Source organism: Lonchura striata, chromosome 2, assembly GCF_046129695.1.
Source record: "Lonchura striata isolate bLonStr1 chromosome 2, bLonStr1.mat, whole genome shotgun sequence".
Lineage (NCBI taxonomy): Eukaryota > Metazoa > Chordata > Aves > Passeriformes > Estrildidae > Lonchura > Lonchura striata.
Window position 1 is genome coordinate 18,677,458 of NC_134604.1, and position 25,038 is coordinate 18,702,495.

Consider the following 25,038-nt stretch of genomic DNA (forward strand, 5'->3'; position numbering starts at 1 on the left):
ATTTTTCTGAGTCTTACTTGACAAAGTGATTATTTTCCTGAGTCCTTGGTGATGCTTTGATTTCTGGATGAAGAGGTTCCTGGCAGCTTTTTATCCTTGCACAGAGTAGAAAAGAAACATTTACCCCAATAAATGTCCCAGCACTCCTCCTTGCTGCAGGAACATCCAGTGAGAATATCAATCACTAGAGCAGCACTGCATCTGTTGGATGTGATACCAGGGTTGTTTTGCCAAGTCATTGACTTTCATTGTCTAATCAATTCCTCAAGTCTCTTGTCTATTTGCCTCTTTGTTTAATTAACCCCTCCTTTCAGCCTTATCCTCCTCAAGTCATCATCCTGATCTCAGAGGTGAGGATCAGCTGACAGAGCCTCTTCAGTAGTCACAGGAAGCAGTGCACTCCAGGAGCCCTGGCTGAAGGTGATTTATATTCCTGAGGACCAATCTTCCATCACTGTCCGAAGCTGACAATGTCACAGACAGGCAGCTCTCTCCCTTCACTCCCCTGACCATTTTCCCCCCTCCCCTGCTTCCACTGAACAGACTTATTCCCTGCCAACTAAAATAATGCATATTTTAAAGATGCCTTTCACACTGATATTACTCATCACCTTCCTTGCCTCCCACCACCAGTCCAGGAGAAAAATCATCTTAATGCCCCTTTCCACAGGAGCCAGATGATGTCTTAATGAATGCTTTCATTGCTTGGTTTTGGTCATTAAACACACTCTGTCATTGTTGGCTCTTTATGGCTTCAGCCTAAGTGGTAAAATCCGTATGTGAGACTTTGCAGAGGTTTTTAGTTGTCATTAGGGATAATTAATATGCAGAGAAATGCCAGGCAGGAGAGGCTGCTGGGGTAGGCAATATCCATCATCTGCTGCAGGATAACTTCAGGTCAGCAGAAATCGGGTGCAGGGGCTGGGTTTGGGCAAGGATTACTCGTTAGTGTATCAGGACAGCGTGGGGTAGGAAAAGACAACCCTGAGCAGCTTTGGGGTTCCTTGCATCCTGGTTCTGCAGTGTTGGGCTGGAACAGGTTTTAGATCTTGTAGCTCTTGCAGTTACTCCAATGACTCCTCACTACAGAGAGGCTATGCGCAAACTTCATAGCTTGGACTGCATTTGTATAAATTGAATACCCAGTTTCAGGCTATCTGCTACCTGCTTCCACAGGCCAAGGGCTTTTTTTTCCTTCCTCCTGCCTTCTTCATTAGCATCTTAATTTCTGCCTTCTGAGCCTTTCCCTGGTTTTGCTCCTTTATTTGCCATTGGATGGATTTCTACTCCTCCCAACCAGGCAGGTGCTTGCAGGGGGAGCCCTGGCACCTTTGTGGTGGCACTTGAGTGACTTTAGTGCCTTTGTGGGTGCAGCAGGGGCTGCCTGGGGTATTTACCTGAGTAGGATGTCTTCCTGGGATCCAGGGAGAGCTTTCTGGCAGCTTTCTGCCTTGCTTTCCTTGCTCTGCATGGCCTGGGAGTATCAGGATTTTTTCCTATGGTCTGTCGTGGCTCAGAAGGAAGGAAGACCAGCTGAGCAAGGATTTATGTATCTCCTCTTTATTTAAAGTGTTTCTCCACCGTGGAAAGTTCAAAAGATGATTCTCTCTGTGCTGGTTTCTGATACCGGGCAGGCTGGAAATATGACTGGGTATGTTAATGTTGCTCCTGGCCCTCGTGGCATTCACTTCTGAAAAACAGAAATGGTTTTAATGTGCTTGGCCTGGGAGCTTTGATTTTAAATGAATACTGTCAGCCATGTGAAATAGATGATAAATTACACTGAAAAACGTGTTTTGGTTTCCAGCAGCAGCACTGGGGTTATGCCACAGCTACAGGAAAAGCAGAGTCATTTGAAGTGCAGGTGTTTGCCCTCCTGGCTCCTGCTGTGCTGTGCTGCACTGCTGAGCCACCTGCACTGATAGGAGGTGTCCCTGCCCAGGCAGGGCTGGACTGGCTGGGCTCAAAGGTCTCTTCCATTCTGTGATTGCATTCTGTGATTCCATGATTTTCACGTGGCTGGTTTTGGTTTGAGGTGTGTTGGAAAGGATGGATAAATATAATTGCCTGGCAAAAGATTCAGCCAGGATGAAGACAATCCCCCCTACTGGCTGGACAATGCCTACAGATAGGTCCAAGGGTCAGATGGACTGTTCCATCTCACCCCAATGTATGGTTCACCCCGCACCTGTAACCCTCCCCTGAAACATCAAGTGTCTGTGACCCCATTGGCCCAAGTCTTGTTCCAGCCCACCTTGAAGCCCCCTGGTAAGGGGTCTCCAAGGGGCCAGACGCTCTCTTGGATCTTCCCCCCTCTTGGAACTTCCACCCTCTCCTAGAGCATCCTCTCTACCCCTTGTCTCTCCCCTCCTCCATCCCCTCAGGTCTTGCCACGTGCTGCGTCCGGCAGCTCCAAGCAAGACCTTTCTCCATCCCTAATAAACCTTATATGCTAAGAGCAGCCTGCAGAGATCTCTCGTCTCCATTCATCAAAGCTGTCCTGGAGCCCAGCGTTCCCTACAGAGGTGGAGCTGGCTGCCTGTGCAGTGACTCCTGCTCCTGAGGGGCACCAGCATGGAGAGAGGCAGGAGTTGCCACATAATCCCATGGGACCTTTCCCCAGGTGGAATCACAGAATCACTGAGTCTGGAAAAGCCTCTGAGGCCATCGAGTCCAAACTGTGCCTGATGCCCACCTCATCACCAGCCCAGAGTACTGAGTGCCACCTGCATGGATGGGCGCTCCAAACCTCCCTGGGCAGTCCCTGCCAATCCCTTGCCACCCCTTCCATGGGGGAATTCTTGCTGCTGTCCAAGCTGAGCCTCCCCTGGCCCAGCCTGAGGCCGTTCCCTCTCCTCCTGTCCCTGCTCCCTGGAGCAGAGCCTGACCCCCCTGGCTGTCCCCTCCTGTCAGGGGTTGTGCAGGGCCACAAGGTCCCCCCTGAGCCTCCTTTTCTCCAGGCTGAGCCCCATCCCAGCTCCCTCAGCCTCTCCTGGGGCTCCAGCTCCATTCCCTGCCCTGGACATGCTCCAGCCCCTCCAGGTCTCTCCTGGAGTGAGAAGCCCAGAACTGGACACAGCCCTGGAAATGCCCCAGCAGTGCCAGCACAGGCGGCAGGGCTGCTGCCCCCCACTCTGCCATGGGGTTCCCAGGCACCCACAGCACAACCCCTGGAACTGGCATCTTGGATCCAGCTTTGCACTGTGGTGGTGAAACCCTGCCTCAGGCAGAGGGATGGCTACAGGACCCTGGCTGTGCCTCTGGCTCCTGCTTTTTGGGATTTTTTTTTTTTTCCCAAAAAATGGGGGAAAAAAAAGTTGCTGATTGCTTTATATGGTCATTAAAAGCAATGTAAATTTGTGGATAAAAGGGAAGATAGCAAATTTAACCCAATGTAATCTCTAATGTGTTTATAGATAAAAACCAACCTGACATGTTTCTGTGCTGGAGATTTATAATCTAATCATTCTTTCACTTGCTCAGCAGGGACTGGAGCAGCATGGTAGTTATTTACATATAAGGAACATTAAACAGCCACCTCTTTAAACCATATGTGAACATAAAATCCTACAACCACTGCTGAGTAATGGGTATCTATGAAAGACAAGGAGAATAAAGCAGAAATGAGCAGAATGAAAAGGTATCTCTGCAAGGAGCAGCTGTGCCAGGGACTTATTTCTGTCCCTGTGCCAGAGTGGGACATGCTGAATTAACTCTGTGCTCAGTGAACACGTGCAGCAGGTTTGCTCTGTGCTCCTGTCCAGCTGTGCTGAGCTTCTGTGGGCCCTGTGTTCCTGTGAGGGGCTGGAGGGTGGCACCCCAGCATCCCTCTAGAGTTGTCAGCACTCCTTTGGGGCAGCTGTGATCCCTCAGAAAGTGAAACCCTGTTTGCATCTTCCCCTCAGGTGGCTTTTGCTGTGCCCTTGCTGGCTTCTGCAGGGATCAGGATGAATTTGCCCGGGGGCTAGGGCTCACTCCTGTGATGGTGTTGTCTGGCACAGCCACCTCGGCTTTCCACGGCTCCTGTGGATGCCTGGCAGCTCCCGTGGCTCCTGCCAGGCTGCTGCAACTCCAAGATCTGAGCTTTGGAGCTCTGACTCTGGAGGTTGGCAAAGGGATTGGGGAATGTTAGTGGCTTTTCCTTCCTTTTTTCCGAGGAGGAAAATGCATGGGAAAGACAGGTTCTGGAGAAATTGCTGCTCTCTGTATCATACAAGCCCTAAAATATCACATTTTACTGTGTTCTTTCTGTTGTGGCTTAGTTTTTTTGAAATGGACTCTCCTGTGGTTTCTCATTTTTTTACTGATTATGAGCAGGAGCCTGAAAACAATTCCCCCGTACAGGGGAGGCATCCCCAGGTGGGTGCAGCTGCATCTTAGAGAAGTCAGGCTCACCCAGGGCAGGTTTGGTGCTAGGTGTCAGCATGCAGGGGAGGGACAGAACTGTTAGTTGTGCCTCAGACATGAATTTATCCCTTCCTGATGATTCTCCTTCTTGCTGGGCTTCTCTGTGGCTCTGCTGATGGTGAGCCTGAGAAGAGCAGCTTCTGGGGGATTTAGGATAAAAGGAGAAGTCCATTTCTGTGATATGGGGTGTGAGTTTCTGTCACAGAAATAAAACTATTTCCTACATGTAAAACATCCTTCTGGTGGCATTTTGACAAAATACTGCCCTCTGTATCTCTCATCTTTTAACTCTCTGCATTCCTGGGCCCTGAAAGGACTGTGATTAAAAAATGTGGAAAGGGGGGTCCTTAAGAAATGCTTTGTTCTTAAATCCCCACCATTTTAAAGTAGTACTTTAGAAATCTCTACTGTATTTTAAATTAGTTCGTCAGAGTATAATTACCATGAATGAGGTAAGAAACTCATTTAAACACTGCAACTGTAGTGGAGAATCCAATTTTCAGAAATCAGTGGAAATTGTAATTGGAGTCATTAAGTGCCAACTTCAGTAATTAAGAGTCGGGTTTTGACATTTTGGGCTCTGTTGCTAATCATCCATGGAGAGGCTACAAAAATGTTGTGTTTGCTGAGCATTTGGTGGCTCCCTGGGCCATGCTCACACAGGTGTTGGTAGCCCAGCAGAGGCTTCACTGGTGCCTCCTCTTCATTTGTGTCACAGAATAGAGAGAGAAGAATCCCTTTGGCTAATTCTCAGGAGAAGGAGTTTTCCAAGCAAGAGATTGATGCCCAGCTCCTCAGCCTGTCATGCTTTCAAACCTGCATCTTGGAGTGTAAATCCATCTTGATAAAACATCTGGATCTCACTGCGGAGTGAAAGTGCTGATAGAGTTATTCATGAAAGAAATCAGTGGTGGAAGTGCATCCTTGTCACTCAGTGTTTGCAGAATTATCTCTGGGAAGTCAGGATGTTCTGCATTTTTAACTCCTGCAGTTCAAGCAAGATGCTTTTGTTATAATAATGGAGAAACCATGAAACCCCTGACATGCTGATAGTTAACATCAGCTACAGCAAGCCTTATGTTTATTTTCCTATTAAGAATTCTAATTTTCCAGAGCAATGGCATTTATAAGGTTTTTTTCTTTAATTTTGTTGTTTTCCCAACTCCCAGATGATGCTGCCTGGGCTTCCAGCATGGGAGCTGAGGTGATGGTTTTTGTGCTTTTGAGCTTTTACACCCACAAATATATTGCTTGATGGTTGCAATCTCCTTCTCTGGGTTTCAGTCTGTCATGACCTCCTGTCTCAACAGAAGCCAGAGTCCAGCCAGAAAGTTTCCTAAAACATGTTTTTAGCACTTTGGCCATGCTCATTTCTTAGGCATGTGGAAACCACTGGCAGTTCGTTACACACTTGTTTTACCCTGAAATCCCCTTTTTGCCATGGTGGGGTTTTTCCCAAATTGCACTTCCCTTCTCTTCCTGGGGTCTCTGACCTTTAAAGCTGAGTGGGTGCTTTCTCCTGGACTTGTTCATGTTTGATTTTGATGTGAGGCATCCGTGGGATGGATATTCTTTGGAGTTGGGTGCCTGATGGGATGGACAGAAGGGAACAGGCACCCTGAGGGAGGGTTCCCAGGAGCAGTCTCGGCCACCCAGCTGTGTTCAGAAGGAATGACCACAGAATCATGGAATATCTGGGGTTGGGAGGGACTTGTGAGGATGGTGCAGTCCCTCCCCATGTCCCATTGCAGCCACGTGGTTTCTAGATACTGCCCTGCTCAGAATACCTGGCAGTGGCAGAATGCTGTGTGACAGAAGCCAGGGCAGCAGCTGGAGCAGGCTGGAGTCATCATTCCAGGCTTTCCTGGGCAGGCTGGTTAGGAAGGGCTGCCTGCTCATGCCTGGGCTCCGTGCACCTTTGAGCAGCTCTTGTGCTTGGTGCCAGGGCTCCAGGCTGGGCTCTCCCAGGCACTGGCTCCCAGCTGAGCTCTGCTTGAGCTGCAGGTCGGGGCAGTAAGGAGGATACACTCTGCTTTACGCAGAGTTTTTTTCCTGCTCCTTTTCCCTTCCTTCTCCTTTCCTTTATATTTCTGTCTCCAGACAGCCTAATTGGATTACTGGGTCACTCCACTCACTGGTCCCAGGGCCTCTGCAGCTGATGTGGGCTGATAGCCTGCTGAGCCCTGTGGTCCTTGGGGGATCTCCCTCCAAACCCTTCCGTGGTGGATGCATTCCTTCATTTCACCTGGCTTTAGCTGGAGGGAGGAACAATTCCAAATGGCTTTGTTTGCAGCCTCTGGGTGGGACTGGCCTCTTCTGGGGAGCACATGGGAGTGGAGAGGCTTGAGTGCAGCTCAGATGTTTGCCTGAGAGCAGCTCTCAGTGAGATGCAGGCTATGTGCCTCAAAGAAAGCAGCTCATTGCAGTTTCCACGGCAAGCTGTCCTTCCCAGCTGAGCAGAGTGGTGCACAAGCCCCACTCAGCCCCGTCTGCTCTCCGTGCAGGAGGATCCTCCTGTGTCCCACGGGGCCTCCTCTCCACACCCTTCTGCCACCCAGGAGCCAAGTGGAGGAACCCTGAAAGCCGAAATCTGTTGTCAGTGGGACTGCCCGAGGGAAAACTTGGCCCCTCTGCTTTCCAGGGATCTCTGCAGATGGAGCTGCTGTGTTCACCTGGGAGCTGTTAGACCTCTGCAAAACAAGAGATCTTGCCAAGGTAAGTACAAATGACATGTCAGACCATCACTCCATTCTTCTCTTTTATTTTTTTCTTTCTTCAGTGACTGAGGTGTTTTCAAAAAAGAAAAAAAATTAAGGCTTTGCTACTTCTGGGACAAAACTCCTGTGCTATCCTTCCTCTTAGGTTTTTATAGTTTAAATGTGTGGGTGTCTCTTGTGGCATCATGTGTGTCCCACCACATGTCCCCTCCTTTTCTCTGCTTCTTTAGTCATGAGGATTCAAGTCTCACATGCTTAAAATTTGTCACATGGCCCCAGCAGCAGTTAAAATAAACAAGCCACTAAAAACCACCCCCAGAAAACCTCAGGTGTGAAGCAGACCTCATGGTTTGGATGCCTGGAGCTTGTCCACACCGTATTTCCAAGGATGATTTGCAAGGAGGGGGTTTCTTCAGTGTGTCCCTGAGCCCTGGGCCAGTGCTGGGCTTGCCCTCACATGGAGGATTTGGGATTTTCCTGTAGCTGGCACTGCCCTGTGCCCATTCAGGTGCGTGTCCTTGGGCCTGCTCATGTGATTTCGTGGGGCAGAAGTGTCTCCTGACAGTCTGGCCCTGAAAGGGCTGCTGGTCCCTACCTGTGGCACTGGGACAGTACAGGAAGCAGTGCTGGAGATGCTGCATAACCCTGACCCTTCTGTTTTGGAGGGGAAGAAAAAGTGCAAGGAGGATGGATGGCATTGCCCATCCATGCTGTGTGACTCGGGCTCTGGAGGATGGCACTGCAGCAGTTCCCACCAGTGTATGAGTGGGGTCAGTAAATTCCTGCCTGATTTTGGTGGACATAGGATGATTTCTGCTGTGGGGCAATAAACACACAGATCACAGAATGCTTTGGGTGGGAAGGGACCTTAAAGCCTATTCAGTGCCACCCCCTGCCATGGGCAGGGACACTTCCACTGTCCCAGGGTGCTCCAAGACCTATCAACCTGGCCTTGGACACTTCAGGGATCCAGGGGCAGCCACAGCTGCTCTGGGCACCCAGGGCCCCCAAAAGGAGGAATTCCTTCCCAATATCCCAACCAACCTTGCCCTCTGCCAGTAAGAAGCCATTTCCCCTTCTCCTGTCACCCTTTTAAACAGTCTTTCTCCATCTTTCCTGCAGCTCCTTCAGGTCCTGAAGGGCTGCAATTAGGTCACCCTGAAGCCTTCTCTTCTGCAGGCTGAACAATCCCAGTTCTCCCAGACTTGTAAAGAATGTAGGAAAAAAAGAAAAAAGAGGAATTTTCCCTTTAACAATGCTTTGTTGCACAGAAGCAGGATTTCTTGCCCTCTGGCAGCCTCAAGGCGGGAGGTCAGGATTTGGGGAGGGGGCATTGGTGCAGGCTGACCCCCTGCTGTGACCTGTGGAGCACAATCCCACGAAGCAGGGCTGTTCCTGATTAAAGTGTTCAGGGAGCGGAGCATGAGGAGGAGACTGCTTCAGGGAGCAGGCTGGGATGAGTGGAGCTGCAAAAAGCCCTGGCAAAGCCAGGCTTTGCCCTAAGAATTGCAATAAAAGCCCATGGACCCAAAGATCCAGATTAATTCAGAAGCTGTGCAGCTGGGGGAGGAGGGCTGGAAATGGCAGTGCAGCAGCTCAGGCTGGCCCTTCTCTCAATTCCAGTACTCTTCCAGAGGCACCACAGCACCTGAGTGGGGTGAGCCAGGGTTCTGGGGCAGCCCTTAGGTGCAGCCCCCTCCTCAGTGCCACATGTGCAGGGCTCCGGGGCTGGCACTGCCCACGCTGTGCCTCCCCTTGCCCCGAGCGGCAGTGGCAGGCTGTGTCCCCAGAGTGCTGGAGCAGGTCCCTTGTGCATCTTGGAGAGGCTGGGCCCACTCACCTGTGCTGCCTGGCACGGGGCAGTGGCTGCTGCTAAGGGCTGAACGTTCCTGGTGACCCAGAATACAAAGGAAACAGACCTGTTCCTGTCCAGGGTGGATCCTCTTCCCTCTTCTCCCTCCTCTCCAGCACAGAGCTGCATGGTGAAAGCTGAGAGCAGAATTCCTCTTCCCAGGCTGCTCCAGGCAGCTGTTTCGATAATCTTTGTTTATATAGATATGAGGCAGGTTAAAACACCTTTTAAACTCAAAGGCTTCTCAGGGGTGAGCCCATGTGTGTATCCCACCCAAAATATCCCAGACCTCCTGGTCCCTTCCATCCTCCTTCCCTAACTGAATTCTGTGTCCTCCCCACGAGCTTCCTGGTGCTCCAGGACACTTCTAACCATTTCTGTCCATCCCAGTCACGCTACAGGCACGCTCCTTCCCAATGTTTATTAACCTGTGTTGCCTCTAATGGCAAGTGGAGAAGGGAATCACAGAATCATCAAGGTTGGAAGAGACCTCTAAGGATCTCTGTCGATAAGTCTGGGTCTCCTGACTGTGGGGGATTTCACATGGATTGGAGCATGTCTTCCTCTTTAGTCCTTTCTGTACAAGGGTGTTGTCCTATGGCCAAATTCTCTCCTGAAGTTATTTGTAAAAAGCCCTAAATTGTGATAAGGGGATGTGTTTCTGTACAAGTATCACATGGACATATACATATATATAGTAATTTTTAATGGTATCTTAGCAGCTTAGAAAGCAACTAGTTACTTTTGTGCCAGTGTTTTTGCCTGTGTGGAGTGGGAGTTCTTGCTGACGTGTACTGGAGTCTTTCTCTTGCCCTTCAGCTGATGATGGTTTCAATAAAAAACACTTTCTTTAGGAGTGTGTCAGAGGAGTTCTGTTTTGAAAAGCTGTTTGCTTTCTTAAGTCCATGTGCACATATGTTTTTCTCTTTATGGTCTTAGATTTCAGTGGTGTTTAAACCCCATTTTTCAAAACTGAAAGAAGCCTAAATGAAATTATTGTATGAGTTTCTTCACTGTGGAAAAAAGGGAACAGTTTTTACCCCCACAACTTTGTCCTCTCTTTACCACCTTTGTCCTGATAACTTTCTAAAGATGTTTTTTGAGCTGAAAGCTCAAAATAAGAGAGAAATGAGTAGAAAACTGTCATGGTCTTTTGTAAACTATGTAAGACTATCCAGATGTGTAAGAGGGTGGTGTAAACCAAGGCTCCAGTAATTTTGAAAATGAGAAGCTGTCCATGCCTACAGTTCCTAGAAACATGATCCATCAGTTATTTGTGGGATTTTGAGCATCTGGAGAAATTTCCTAATTTTGCAGGAGACTTGGTGTGCAATTGAGGGCCAAGTGCTTCCTGTCAGTCTGCCTGGCTGACTCCCTGGTGTAAAGCAATAGGAACAGCAGCCCAGGAGAGCTGTGTGGACACATGCTCTGGCTCAGGGCTGGTGCTGGGATGGAGTTCATCCTGCCTGGGAACAGCAGGAGGCCTTGCACAGCCTTTGGAAATGTCTTTCAGGCTACAAGAGCTCTGTTGGCTCGATGCAGCCAGGCTTGTTTCAGGCAGGAGTTCAGCTGAGCCCTGATGGGAGCCACGACCATGTTTTTCTCCCCAGGCTGGCATTTTGTTTGGTTTCTCACGTTCTCCTGCTTAGTCATCCCTCCTCTCTTCCCCCTCTCCTGACTGGCATGCAAGACCCTGCCTGGAGGATGGTGCTCATTGCTGGGAGTTTGCCCTAGCAACCAGAGAAAAATAGCTGCTCCTGGCCTGGCAGAGACTCTCTGGAGCTCAGGCTGTGGCTCGGGGGGCTCCCAGGCCACTCAGAGGCCTCAGAGCTGTGTCTCTGGGGCTGGGATGGGACAGAGGTAACCAGGGTGGATGGACTCTGTGCAGGAGAGGGAAATGCCTTTGCATCCCGAGGGTTCCTCCCATGTATCCATGTGTGTGAGTGTTTGTGCCTGTCACCTGAGCTGTCACCTGCCCGTGTGGTGCCAGCCTGGCCATGCCAGGGCTGGAATTCCTGCTGGATTCCTGCTGGTGGCCTTGGATCAGGCTGGCACCACAGGTGCCTCCCAAGGAGCAGGGCAGCCACTCCAGGAGGGCTCTCCTTTCTGGGAGCACAGCTTGCTGCTGCTGTTTGTTTTTGTGACAGTTGAGTTTTGTTATGGGATTTTAAGATTCTTTTGGAGGGTGGCCGTTTTTGTTTTCCCTGTCTAAGAAGATTTTTCCAGTCTAAGAAGATTCCTGTGTTTGGGATGTCACATTTCCATGGCACTGTGAGATTTACAGGGAGTTGTTCAGTGGTCATCTTCTGCTGAGGCAAAGCTTTTTTGCACAGATTATCTTTCCATCGCTTTTGGAGGGTGTTCCATTCCTGATTATCAGCTTCATTTTCCTCCAGATCCTTTCCTCTAACCATCTCTGTTTTTGTGCTATATTTAAAACTATCCCAGGTAGCTCATATATATATTAAAAATCTTTCTCTAAATGTTTTTGGCTCTTGATGCAAACGCACAATGAGGAATTTTAGATAACTTGATTTCACTCCTACGTTTTTGTGCATAACTTTTATCTTTGCAGTTGCATTGGAAGTGCAAATACCATCTTATAAAATATTAAATAATTCCAAATGTTCTCAGTGTGCTTGGGTTTCAAATAGCTTTTAGGTGATAGGAAGAATGATGAATTTATGCTTGGTTTTGTCTTTGGTGGGATAAGTGTGGGTCAGAAGAGCATCTGCTGTTGGGAACTGAGGAAAGGAGACATTTCTGTGCTACCAATGGCTTTGCTGGTTGGATCAGGCTGTGCCGCGCCAGCTTCTTGCACTCCTTGCAGCACAAAAATGTGTTTCTAACACCATCTGCTTGTTTATCTGTCTCTTCTCCTTTGTAATACAGCTGTAACCTGCTTGAAATAGAAATCCAGCCTAAAGCCCAGAAGGGAATGGAAACAGTGGCAGGTAATTGAGTTTTAATGTGTGATGACATGCAAGATGTAGGTTCTCAGGGGCCAGAAGTTATGTAGATTCTTGGTGTAAGGAGACAGAACACAGCCCACATGAAGGTGGGGGCACAGATATTTATTTTTATGTGGAAGAGAAGAGACCATCAGCTGTAATATTTACACTCAATTATCCAGGGAGGGCTTGTAATTCCTTGTGTTCTCTGGGGCATTCTGTGCTCTCCAGCATATTCCTGCCATGTGTGTTTGGCTGCCAGAAGTTTATATACATTTTCTGCCTTCTGTTCCAAACAATGTAACATTTATTACAAGTTTCACCAGTTGTTGTTTCAAGGAGGGGGAAAAAAAAGCCTGCACAAAGCTGTGCTCTGGTACTGTCCCATGGCTGTGTGTGCCAGTACATCAGACAGGAGGGGAAAAAGTGCTGTGTTTGCAGCCCTGCAAACAACAGGCAGGATGACTCTGCTGGACACAAGGATAGATGGACCCATGGAGGAACCACTGCAGTGCTCTGGCACTGTTTCCCATGCTCACCTCTTTTTTTTTTTTTTTTTTTTTCTCCTTTTCCTTTCCCTGGAATTACTTATGCTTGATTGTTGCAATTGATTGCAATTGTGAGAGCTAATTTTAGTGCATAAATTTTACAGAGGAAGCCTGCCAAGTGTTTGTGTAATGGAGGAGAACAACTGCACAGGGTTTGGTGTGGGGTGTGCTTGTCTTCCTTTCTCCAGCCAAGTACCAGCAACCAATCCATGGACTGACTTAGACTTTATGCATTGGGAGTATTTTCACATAGCCCATTTTCTCCAGCAAGAAACTTCAACCCCCTGTGGAAGCAGAAGAGCAATTTACAGAGCTGCAATGAGTTCTAAGGACAAGCTGATTTTATTGCCAGTGATGAAGTGACCATTGCCTTAGTTTTAAGCCAAATAACCAACCTAATCGAGTTCACTTTCAAACCTTGTGTGATGGAACAGAGAGCAGTGTTGCTCCAACCCTAGGAGGCAAATCTGGTGTCTTTAGCTGATGAAGTTGAAGAGCAGCACCTGTAGATGTGGATCTATCTGGGCCCTTGGAAAATGTCACAGCTCAGTCCGATTTCCACAAAAGCTCCAGGTCAGGACTGGCAAGGAGGGGAGGTCGAGTTGCCACAGGATGAAAATGGCAGTTTTGTTTCTGAGTGAACTGTTATCTCAGGGATAAATTTTGCTTTCTACAGGCATGTTTTCATATACCCAGGATTCAGGATAGAGTGAGGTTGGGCTGCTTTGTAGGGATTCCCTCCTTTTCCACCTGCATTTGGCCAGAGAGGAGCAAGAAATGTGAAGGGATAGAGAGGATGTGAATATTGCAGTGGTTGGTGCTTAAGGCTTTTTGGGACAATTTTTGTATGGATTGAAAATTGATGCTAAAAAGGAAAGCTCATCTAATGGATTATTTTTGCTACTGAAATGATGGGCTCACTGTAAGATTAGATACAAGAACTCCATGCAACTTGTGTTATTTCTCTCCCACGGGTTTTTGGTGTCTCGGCTCGCTTGGTTTTTTTCCTGTCATTCCAGTTGTGATTTATCTTACATGCTTGTTTGAAAACAAGTTTCACTGTCAAGCTGCCATCACACAAACATTTGTCCTGGTTATCCTTCCAGAGTTATTCACAGATATAAGGTCTGGCAAAGTCAGGGACAAGAATGATGATAGGTGGGAGATCCACCTTCTTGAAATATCAGTTTGGTTTTTTGTAGTGTTTTGGGGCTTTTTTAGTTCAGCTTGGTGCCATATGGGTTTTACTTAAGGACATGGTTTGTTCCTGGAAAAGTGTCTTTAGAAAGGATGGAACAGTTTAAATATGTTCAAGACAATTAATTAAAATGCCTTTCAATGGGAAGGGAAGGAGAGCTGTTTTTTTTTCCAAATTAAAGCTCCAGCCTGGTGAAACATTTTTTATCAGTTACAAAAGGAGCTCTAGTACATTGCTGTGAAACAAGGGATGAGCCAACTGCATCTGCGATGTGTGGGAGTGACATTTCAGAGCCCACTCACAGTCTCATTGTCAAACTGAGCATTATCTCCCTCTTAGTGGTGCAAACTGAGAGCTCACTTTCCAAGGGCAGAATTGCTCCTCTGGGAAATACCACTGGAAGCCATGGGCACCTTTGGGCTGGGAACAGGCAAAATAAAAATAAAAATAAAAATAAAAATAAAAATAAAAATAAAAATAAAAATAAAAATAAAAATAAAAATAAAAATAAAAATTCAATTGAAATACTCTACCTCCAGAAATCAGTCCTCCCTTCCCTGTCAGAAAGCCCTGGGCAAAGGGAAAAGCATGAAGTGTTTTTTGAGCAGTGAGGACTTGCACTGGTGATTTCTCTATCCAATTCTTCCAGGTGCTACAATAATTGCATGTTACACTGCGGTGACGTCCCCGAGCTTTAAGCAGGTGTAATTATCTCCTTCCTTACAGGAGGATTTGCAGAGGTAGGGCACTAGAAAGAGACCTTTCAGGTCCTGTCTGAGTTGTGATGGATTTGAGAAGGGAAATGCCACAGCAGAGGGGACACGGAGCTGCGAGACCTCTCTGCTGTGCTGTCAAGTGAGCAGCTGCTTCCAGCTCCAGCCTGGATTATTTTGTTTACAAGGAACTGACAGAATGGTAGGATTGTGTAGGTTAGAGGAGCTCTCTGGTCCCACCTCCCTTTCAAAAAGCATTTAGCAGCGTTCTGGTGTGTGTGTGTGTGTGTGTATAAACAGAGATCTGGTGCAGATTGCCACCTTCCTGCATGCTGCTGTGCTGCTCCCAGAGCGGGGCTTTGCCCCAGGGGATGTGTCAGCCCTGGAGCAGCTCGGGTCTTGCAGCCCTGCCACAAAGAAAGCCATCACCTGGACAGGAAAAGTGTCTGGGAGGAGCAGGTGCGAAGATGGGGTCCAAGGGAAGAGAAGAGCTGGGCAGGCACTGATGAAATATTCCTGGTGATGGAGCTGATGGTGTAATTGAAGGCCAGAGCTGTGGACAGGACCAGGGGCAAAATGAGCAGTAATGAGAGGGAAGCAGCACATCAGAGAGGCTGATGCCGGAGTCAGAGCAAAGGGCAGATTTCCCTCTTTGATGTGTTTGATCTGCACCTGCGGCGCTTTGTCCGGGCACCTCCCGCAGAGGGGCTCTTCCAGAGGTACCCGTGGAAGCCAATTCCAGAGCAGTGAGGGCAGGGGAGCCTGCTGAGCCAGGAGACGTGGCTGCAAGGCTTTCTTCTTCTCTGCGGTTGTTGCAGAGCAGAAACCAAAGGCAGAGTCCCTAGTGCAGGCTTTCTGTGAGCAAAGGCAGGTGGTGTGGTGAGGTGAGGAGCGTGTCCACAGTCAGCGGTGTCTGCAGCCAGGTGCAAGCTCTGTCTGAGAGAAAAACACTCAGCACACACTCAAGGGCTATTTTATAAATTTTTCCCTCTGGGAACTCTTACATATTCCTAAACTTTGCAGTGCTTGGATGTCACAATGCAGTGGAGAGCAGGGTGGGGAGAGGGCATAGGGATCAGAGGTGCCTGGAGGGGAGGACAAAGGCTGGGCTTGTTGGCTGCTGGGAAAGGGCCAGACGGAAGAGGGAGGAGGAGGAAGGGATATTGGAAGTGGTGGGTCAGGGGTGAGGGGCTGCAGCAGCCCCACCTCAGGCTCTGACCATGGGGGCAGAGCCAAACAGCACAGCCAGAGGAGTTCAGGGTTCTGCAGGGTGGGGAGAAGATGTTTTCCAGAGGAAAGAGCTGGGATTGTTCCCAGGCATATTGTAGGGTTTTATTTCCCTGTAGGGCCATGTCGTGAGTGAAACTGAGTGTTAGTGAGAATGGCTCCTTGTGGGGTTGCTCCCAAGGTGGGGTGGGCTGTTCCCCTTGGAAGCCAAAGCAGCAATTGGCCTTAGAGGGAAAAAGAGGAGAAACTCTTGTGAGCAGCTTTAGTGGGCCTGCCTGTGACCTCCTCTCTGTTTCCCTTGGCGTGTTTTCCAGGAAAGAAAATTGCATTCTTGAGTATCAGGGTGATTTTATTTTTTAAATGACTTTTTAATGCTCCAGAACTGAGTTGCTGTGAGTTTGGGCAGCTTGATTTTTGCTGACACGTCTGCACAGCCATTTGTCTTAATCCTTCCTTTCCTCTCCACGTCCATCCCAGTCGGTGCTCCTCGAGTGCAGCTGCTGCAGGATGAGCCCAAAGCCTCTGGAAGTGCCACTGCTGCCCTGAGAGTTGTTTCTGGAGAGCACTGCCTGCTCCCTGGGCTGTCCCAGCCTCTGTGGGAGCAGGGATCCAGGAGGCTGGGCTGATGTTCTCACGGAGATAGAAGTGTCTTGCTGGCAAAGTCAGCTGGGGTTTGAACTTCCTAACAGTGACTAAACCATGAGTTGACAAGAACATGTTGGAGGTGTGATGTGAGGTAAGAGATGGGTGTTGGGCAAGAGCACAGGGCAGGTACCACAGGGAAGAGGTAGCTGGCAGGTGGATGGGAAAACAGCCTTAAAACTGGGTGTCAGTGTTAGATGGAGGAGATGGTGATTCAGGAGCTGCACACATATCTCCTGTATAGAGGCCTGTGGGAACAGTGCTCCTGTGGTTTGGTTCTAATTTATTTTATGTTTTTATGCAAGAGGTGGGTGTGTTGCTGAGACCTGGGGACAGCTCGGTGGTGGCTCAGTTTGCTGACAAAAGCAAGGAGATAGAGTAGGGCACGGGAAGGGCCAGGGGCATGTGGAGTTTGGGGGATCCCTTTGGGATTTGATTGTGTGTTTTGCCATCTCTGCTCTGGATGGGCTCTTTGCTCTCCAGCTGGTCAGGCCTGTCGCATCTGAAGACACCTTGGGGAGGACAGTGCTTCCCCTCTCCTGGGAGGGTGCACAGCAGCTACCTGAGCTTTTTTTCCCCCAGATTTGCAGCAAAGACAGGAGAAGCATTTGGATATGACCTGTTTATAGCCCGAGCTGATTTCTGTCCTGGCAAACCCAGAAAGAGATAAAGCAATGGAGAGCTAAAGAGCTAAATCTCTGCTGTGCAAATGCTGGGAGCACATGTAATAGGATTGTGGAATTGGAGTTACATGTTTTCAAGGATAAGTGCTGGTTGATGATACCGGGCTGTTGTAGCCATGCTTAAATCAGGAAGAGAACTGGGGATTTACAGCAGTTGTTTGGGATGCTGCGGTTTCCCTGTGAGCTTCCAGAACAGAAAAAGGGAAGAAAAGGGGCTTTTGTAGATAAGACAAAAGAGATCCCTGAGAAGGCTGGAGCTCCTGGGGGAAGAAAACATCAGTGCTCTGACCTGAAGGTAGTCGGGTATCACAGGTTTTTCTTACACTAAATAAAAACACTTTGTAGATCTTTGAGCTGAACTTCCATTAGCTTGCATGGGAAAATGTTTGGGTTTTTTTTTAGCAACACTTTCATTTGTTTTTCTGCTCACTTTTCAAGAGATGCATTAAAAACTCTGCATATCCTGAATGCTGTGTTAAACAGGTATTATTGAAATACAGCTTTAAACTAAGCTTACGGACTGTCAGAGCTGAGCTTGTCTGCCTAATCTGGGCTTGGTCTCTTTCCCTTTGAGGGCTCTGATGCAGTGTTAATTACAGGACATCTCCTGCCTCACCTGCACCAGGGGTGATTCCTGGCAGTGCTGGTGGCAGTGGGCTGCCCTCACCCTGGTTTTGTCCCAGGAGGGACTCAAGGAAGGACAAAGATGTTTGTTACTCTCTCTTTTCGGGGCCTGGCATCTGCTTCTCCTGGGGACTTGCTTGTGAGCTGTGTGTCCATCGCTTGTGCTCTTCAGCCCCAGCCAGGCAAGGGAGGGAAGTGCCTCATGTCCCAGGGAGCTGCTTGGGGGCAGACATTTGTGATGGGACAGGGGCTGGGAGAAGAATTTTTTCGGCTGGGAGGAGGATTTTTTGGGCACCTGTGGCAGCCACCAGCATTGGGTGCAAGCATCCTGGCAGAGCCCATCTGTGCTGAGCACAGGGTGGTGGTGGACGCTCTGTGGAGCTGCTGCATCCTGACCCCAGCTGAGACAGCACAGCCTCTCCTCGGGGCTCTCCACACCCCTCCAGGGGTGCTGGGAAGAGGAAGTGTCTGGCTCAGCCCTGGGAATCAGCTCAGATTTAATCATGGCACAGCAACAGCTTTGCCCATCATTAGGACTCAGGCCAGCAGGAATTAAGACTTCCAGGCTGATCTCCATATCTTTCCCAGGATAAAATTTCCCAGAAGTGTTGCTAATCTGCTGCTGCCTGTCCTGAGCTCCCTACAGACACAGTCCTGCTGGTGCCAAGCCCTCCTGGCTCCGCAAGGTGTGTGGGACATTCTGTGTTTAGCTGTGCCTCAAATCCCATTCCAACCCCCTGCCACAGGCAGGGATACCTTCCACACACTAGCACCAAGCCCTGCCCAACCTGGCTGCTGGAACAATCTCTTTCCCAGCCTGCCTGTCTCTGCTTTCACTCTCTGTAAGCCTCCTTTTTGTGTTTCAGTTTTTCCAGGAGCTCCTTGTTCATCCACACAGGTTTCCTAGAGTTCTTACCTGCCTTCCTGCTTGGAGGAGGTGATCACTGAGTATCAACCAGGTTTCATGGGCTCATCTTCCAGCCAGGGTTTTATCCTGTGGGACTCCACCAAGCATATCTTTTGGATAATGACTACATCCAATTGTTGTTGAGTTTCGGATGAAAATCCCTTTTTTCTGGCTGTGCCTCTTCCCTGTGAGATCCTGGAGCTGTACTTTACCTGCTGTAAAAACCTGGGAAATGTTGCTGTTTGCTGGGAGAGGGGAGGTGTAACTGTGACCCCAAATCCCTGCTGGGTATCCCTCCAGGGGGTTCGGGTGGAGGAACTCATGTTGGGCTTGGTGGATCTTGTGTGAGCGCTGCAGCACTGCCTGGGGCAGTGCTGTGGGATGGGGCTGCTGGCTCCTGGCAGCTCCCTCCTCTCTTTCCCATCTCTCTGGCCGTGGCTGCTGGATTGTCAACGAGCAAAAGGCCATTCTGATGGAATTATGGATTGATAAAACAGTGGCGGCTGTTCAGAGAGCAGGTGTTTCCTCCCAGGGTTCAAGTTACCAAACTCATCAGGACATTCCAACTTCTTGCATTTTAAATTCCCCGACCCCCAAGAACAAAGTAATTTTCTCAGCTTTGGAGGCTGAAATCTGCTTACAAGGATTACGTGTGTTCCTGGAGCAGTGGGTACAGATTTTCTTTGTAGAAATGGATGTATTGGAGAGGGTATTAAACCCCAGTACAAGTTCCTGTTCTGGAATGGAAATTGCTGTGCAGGTTTGGAGCAAGGCATGTTGGAGCTGGCTGATTTCTTTGGCAGATGTCTGATGCTGTTACATCATCCCCAGCCCTCAGAGCTCCGAGGGCTTCGGAGGGCTCAGTGTCTTGTGGTGGGTTGGCCATGGCATGCCCTGCTCTTCCCACTTCCCTGGTGTAGGAGAACAAGCATTTTCCATAAGGAGCTGTCAGCAAGCTCTGCCTCCCACAAATCCGTGTCCTGAGGTGATGGGAAGCACTGGTCAGGGAGAAGAGCTGTAGGAAATCTCCACTGGATGGGAGTTGTCAATGCACTCATCCAATCTCTGAGCAGCATGTGGAGATGGTATTTGCTGGGGATAAGTGACCTTCTACTGCTTTCGTTGTGTGGGCATTCTAGGGATTTCTTTTTCAAATACATTCTGTTTTGCTCCCTGAGACCTCTGCCAGTGCTTCCAGGTTATTGTTCTCTTAGATCCATGCTGACCTCGAGTGTAATTTTGCTGAGAGCATTCAACTGGGAGCCAAGCTTTCTGTAAAACTCCAGCTCAACAGCAGTGGTACAGCTTGCTGAACCCAAGGGCTGTGGAAAGTGATGCTTTAGAACAAGGAAGTGCTGCCTGCAGCCCTCAGTGTCTGGAGCTGACCGACTGCAGAGTGAAGGGAAACCGCCTTAATTGGCTTTTGTGGCTCTGGCAAATGCAACAAACAGTGAGAAGCAATTTGGATTTGAATTATCTCCCCCCCTGCACTAACAGGTTGAGGTGGTGTTAGTGATAAAAGCCTGGCTGCTGGAGTTTGGCTGAGGTGTGTTTCAGGGGGTTAGGCAACTGAACAGCAGCTCTGTGTATGTGGATGCTTTGGGCCAACCCTTTAATCTTCCTTTTTCATTCCAGGAGCTACGTGGGACAACCAATGTTCCCCTTTGGTCCTGTTTACTGCTGCAACAGCCTTGTGTGAGTAAGGGCTGGGGTGGATTTGGTGAAAGTGTGTGTTTGCAGCTCCTGCCCACCCTCCTCCTCCCCTTCCCCTCTCTGTCCTGGGGCAGAGCAGGACCAGTGGTCTCCTGGGAATAAAAATGTTCAGGCTTCTTAGAGATGCAGAGTAAAATGTTTATATGAGAGACCATGTCAGCAGCTGCATGTTTTATCCAAGCAAGCAAGTCCAGAAATGTTTATAGAAACTGGCAGCACTGAATTGGGACAGTTCGTCACTAATCTTTGCAAAGATACAAAACTGATTAAATAAAAAGATTCCCTGAGGAAGCCTCCAAGTTGAATATAAGGGTGACCCAGGCTTCTAAAGGCTCCTCTCTGGCCCCTGTTCCTCCCCACACTTCCTCTGTGTGGTCACTCCAAATTGCTGCCAGCTGGCCCATTTGTCCTGTGGGGAGTTGTGCTTCTCCTTGGTTCTGACCTTTCAGAGAGACAGACAAAATCTGTGGCCCGTGCAGATCTTTGAATTTGCAGCCAGCCTAACAGTGAGAGGGACGAATACAGAGAGTTTAAGCAGCAGAGGGAGGAGACTATTGACCGCAAACCTCACTGTGCCCATATATGAGTCTGAGTCTTCTTGCCTGTTATGTTTGAGTTTTTCTTGCCTCTGTGTTGCCTTCTACCCTTGTTCCAGACATCAGGTTATGGTATGTTTCCAGCTAGACAAATATGAGCTGTTTTTTTGTTCCGGGCTAAGTTTTTTTTTTTTTTTTTCCAGCCCAGTGGTTTTGTAGTGTGGTGCCTTCACAGAGACAAAAACAGAACAGAAAAAAACAATTTTAAAAAATGTCAGCATCATAAAGAAAGAAAAATTAAACTAGAGGACTGCTATATCATCAAAGTGAGCATGCCAGTGTGTGGCAAGACAGCCAGTTAACAGAAAATGATAGTGAAATTGGGTGATATTTCCAGTCTCCCCAGAGGGAAAGCACATGTGGTTTACAATGGATAATGAAATGTTATGGTTTTTATGTCTAATACGTTAATTCTGCCAGGGCAGTAATCCCGAGGATCCAATCCACATTTAAGTTGGAAAGATATGCAAAGGCTTTTATTGAAGACATAAACTACAATGCATTTAAGGCAAAATAACAGAAAGGTGGGAGAGGTTTCCCCTTCTCTTCCCTTCTGTCCCACTCTGCTGTATCAAATACTGACTTGTGCCAGAGGGGCTGCTGCCCTGAAGCCTAGTGCTTCTTCCATGGCAAACATAAAAGTTAATCCGCTTTTTTTTCAGTTTTGGGAGAGACATACCATTTGTGATGGTTTTGTGCTTGTGTGGATTTTGTAAGAGCAAGTCTTGAGTTTGAAACACCTGCAGGGGCCAGTGGTTGTGGATCAACCCAAGGTACTGATCCAGAGTGTAACCCATGTGTTGTGCACCTGGTTCACCCTGATCCAGCCCCAATTCCCTCCTGTGCTTCCCTGCCCAGTGGTGGAGATGTGGTTCTGAGCCTGAGCTGGCCTTTTAATCAGGGCCATGTGTTCCCTCTCCCCTCCTTGCAGCAGCACCGGGGCTTTGCTCAGTGCTCAGTGTGTGAGTTCAGGGAGCAAAATGGCCAGAAAATAAAACTGTGGTGTTTTGGCCAGCTGTGTTTTGGGAGCCAGGTTGCTGGAAGAGGTAGGCAGGATGTGACAGCCCTGATGTGGTCATTTTTGGAGAGATCTGGGGAGGAAGGACGTGTCTTGTAGCCTGTTTGGCTCTCTTGTAGTCCCAGTAGTGTCATCAGAACACTTCACTCCAAAGCCTAGTAATAGATGGACAGCCTTGGTTTAACCTTTCCTTGCCAGCTGTGGGGCTGTGCTGCTTTGCTGTGGCTTTTTGAGCTTTTCCACGTGTGTCCTGCAAGCTGATGTCCCAGGGGACACCTGCTGTAAGGACTAGAGGGCAGAGGAAGGAAGAGGAGGCTCCTCCTGAAGAGGCTCTGGCTCACCCGTGCTGTGGGATCCCCTGATGGGGAGGTGCAGGAGACCCCCTGTGCTTTTCTGTGCTTGTTCTGCTTTTTCAGGGGTCTCTCCAGGACATGGATGCAGGAAGATCTGAGCTTGATGTGTTACTGCAATGGGAGGAGAGATGGATGCTCACACCCTGTGCAAGCCTGGCCTCAGCTCGGGGGAGCCCAGACGGGTTCTGCAGAACCCCAAAATGCGGAACATGGTTATTTATGTTTGGGAGTTCCCTCCTCTGCCCCAGTGTGGCTGCACTGAGGGGAAGTGGGCCACAGTTATCAAAGCCATTTCTCCAAGTGGCCAAGCCCAGCATTCTTGACGTGCTTCAGCACACTTCTGCTTTTGGGCAATCAGTGCAGCCTGTGAAACTGAGCTGATTTGTTTCTCTGCAGTGTTGTTCTCCCTGCCTATTTATTGCAACTTTAATGCCTCTCCAGCACTACCCAACCCATGCCCTGTGTATAAATCACATCTTTGTCTGTGCATGTGGGGAATAGCATAAAGGGAAAATAACTTTGGTCACACAGACTTACACGGAGCAGAATCTGCCCTGATATCTCTCTGAGCTTGGAGTTGGAACAGTGACAGCAGGCAGCATTGGAGTCCACTCCCAAATGTTGTGTTTAATCCTAAATCAGGCTTTAGCCTTCAAGTAACAGACAAATACTGAAAAGCCTCATAAGAAGGAGGAGGAACAGGCAGGACTTTAAAAAAAAAAAGTACAAATGAGGAAAAGTAATCAGCAGCTCTGGGAGTATTATGATTTTTAGAATGCAAGGCTTTTGCCAGTAACAGGGACCAGGTCTCTGCCCTTGAGCTTGTTTAAGAAGTTAATCTGTATGAACTCTCAGTCTTAGGGATCACTCAGAGCAATGATGGCTCTCTGAGCCTTTGGCCTCACATTTGTACAAGTAAGAAGGCAAGCTCACAGAGCAGTGGCACTAGAAGCTGGAGGCTCAGGTGAGGCCCTAAAGCAGCCCTTGCAGAGGTGAGCATGTAACCCATGGCTGTAGCTGTTGTCTGTCAGGGCTGCTGCTGCTGTGCAGACATTCAGGAACGGGCTCACAGAGCAGGACAGGGGTTGCAGTACCACCAACCAGGTGTTCTTTGCCTGATGTGTCCATAATAAGCTGTGGCCTTACTCCAAAAAGTAGTATGGAACACGGTTTGAGAGGCTCTTTATTTTGTTTTAAATGTGCTGGTACCAAAAGATAGCCAAGGACTTCTGACTGCAGCTCAGAGAAGATGGCTTCAGTTGCTCCATGCTTTTCTTTTGCACTTGTTCTGCCTCTCCTCTCTCTGCCCTGCTGGCCATGGAGATGAGTCATTGTTTAAAGGTGTTCCTTGGTCGTTCTTCTCAGCTCCTGCCATTTCATTAACTGTGAGGAGGCTTCAAGGCAGTGCTCATCTCCCCTTGGTGTGGAGATCTCTGCTTTATGTCCTCTCTGCCAGGCATAGGTGGTCCTGGGTGTTTGGGAATTGTTTGGACAGTTCCCCTGAGCTTGGGGCCACCATGTCAATCAGGTGGAAAGGGATGTGTGGGGTCCTCCCAAACAGGATCAGCTCTGGGACCAAACCAGGCTCCTCTCCAGGCAGGGCTTGAAAACCTCCCAAGGATGGAGCAAGCACAACCTCTCCTGAGAACCTGACTCCACGTCCCTTTTTGCCAGGAGTGTCTTCATGGTGGAGATATTGGTGTATCCCAACTGCTCTGCCAGTGATTCCCTGTGTCCCACTCAAATATGGTTCACCATTGTGGGTGCCCGACAGAGGCCACAGATGTGCACAGATTGTGCTTTGAAATGAAAGGTTTGTTCCTCCTGAGCAGCACAGCAGCTGCAAACAGATCTAGGGAAATGGAATTATATGGGATGTGGCATGGCTTTGAATGAGGGGAGGATAAATAGGGAAAGTTGCAGATCAGCATTTACTTTCAGAGAAACTTGTGTTGCTCTTTCAATTAAATTACTTGATGGGAGTTTTAAAAGGGAAAAAGACCCCTCAAGGCAGCTTAGAACAAGTTAATAGGAAAGGAGGAGCAGGGAAGGCACTGAGACATAGAGCAGAGACATGTGGTCAGTCCAGTTGTGCCAGCCCTGTGTACCTGTTGTAATGTTTATAACCCTGAGTCAGCCTGTGATAGTCAGGGCTGGTGGCCCTCTGGGTAGGACCTGAGGTCCAGATCTCTGCTTCCTGTGGAGGGTGTTGTGGAGCCTGAAGACACCTGGAAATTCTCCGGCCGTGGAGAAGGGGGAAGGTGCTGGAGCTGGAGTCTGGGCCGAGATTTCAGCCATATGGGGTCTGGGACTTTCAACCTTTCCTTGGGAAATGAAAGCTTTGTGAAATATTACTCCTCCTTGTTTTGAAAGAGAAGAAGAGAGACAGCCTGAGATATTAGGAAAAGAAGGTTGGGGGCAGGGGCGATGATGAAGTGGCTTTTAGCTGGACTTTTCTTGTTAGCTATAGACTGAACCAATTTCTCCTCAAAGAGAGACTGCATTTTAGGGGGATGCATGGTGAGCCAAGAGACCTGCTTTAGTGGCTGAGAGTGACTGGAGTGGAGTGAACAGAGAAAAGTTGAGGAGGGTTGTGGTGATGCCACCTGTCTTCAGAGAAGAAGGGAAGAAGATCTCTGTTCTTGGATCCTCGGCCCCAGGGGAAAATGGGGGGGTCTGTGGTCCCAAAAAGAGACACTGTACTGTTGTTCCTGTTGGTCCTTGGCAAAGCATCCTTAAAGGTGCCCTATGAGCAGTCTTGGTCCATGCACGGTGGTGAGAGCACTGTGACCTGGAGAGGAGAGTGTCACACTGGCAGATTGTCTCTGGGCGGTGACATGGAAACACAAGAGGTGGCAATTGTGTTTCTTGGGGGGGTGGTCTATGGCA

At 48.8% G+C, this 25,038-nt stretch overlaps 1 protein-coding gene across 8 annotated transcripts in view; it reads left to right on the forward strand.

Moving 5' to 3' along the window:
* TIAM1 (TIAM Rac1 associated GEF 1) overlaps positions 1–25,038 on the forward strand; it is a 155,916-nt gene that overhangs the window by 23,156 nt on the left and 107,722 nt on the right. For 3 of the 8 annotated variants that reach the window (XM_021550145.2, XM_021550139.2, XM_021550149.1), the window contains exon 2: positions 20,105–20,164. The exons of 2 other annotated variants lie outside the window; for them this stretch is intronic. The gene's annotated coding sequence lies outside the window, so the exon portion shown is untranslated. Of the gene's footprint in view, positions 1–7,069; positions 7,123–20,104; positions 20,165–25,038 lie in introns of those variants that run through there. 3 more of the 8 variants (XM_021550138.3, XM_021550148.2, XM_077781206.1) reach the window with 3 other exon arrangements.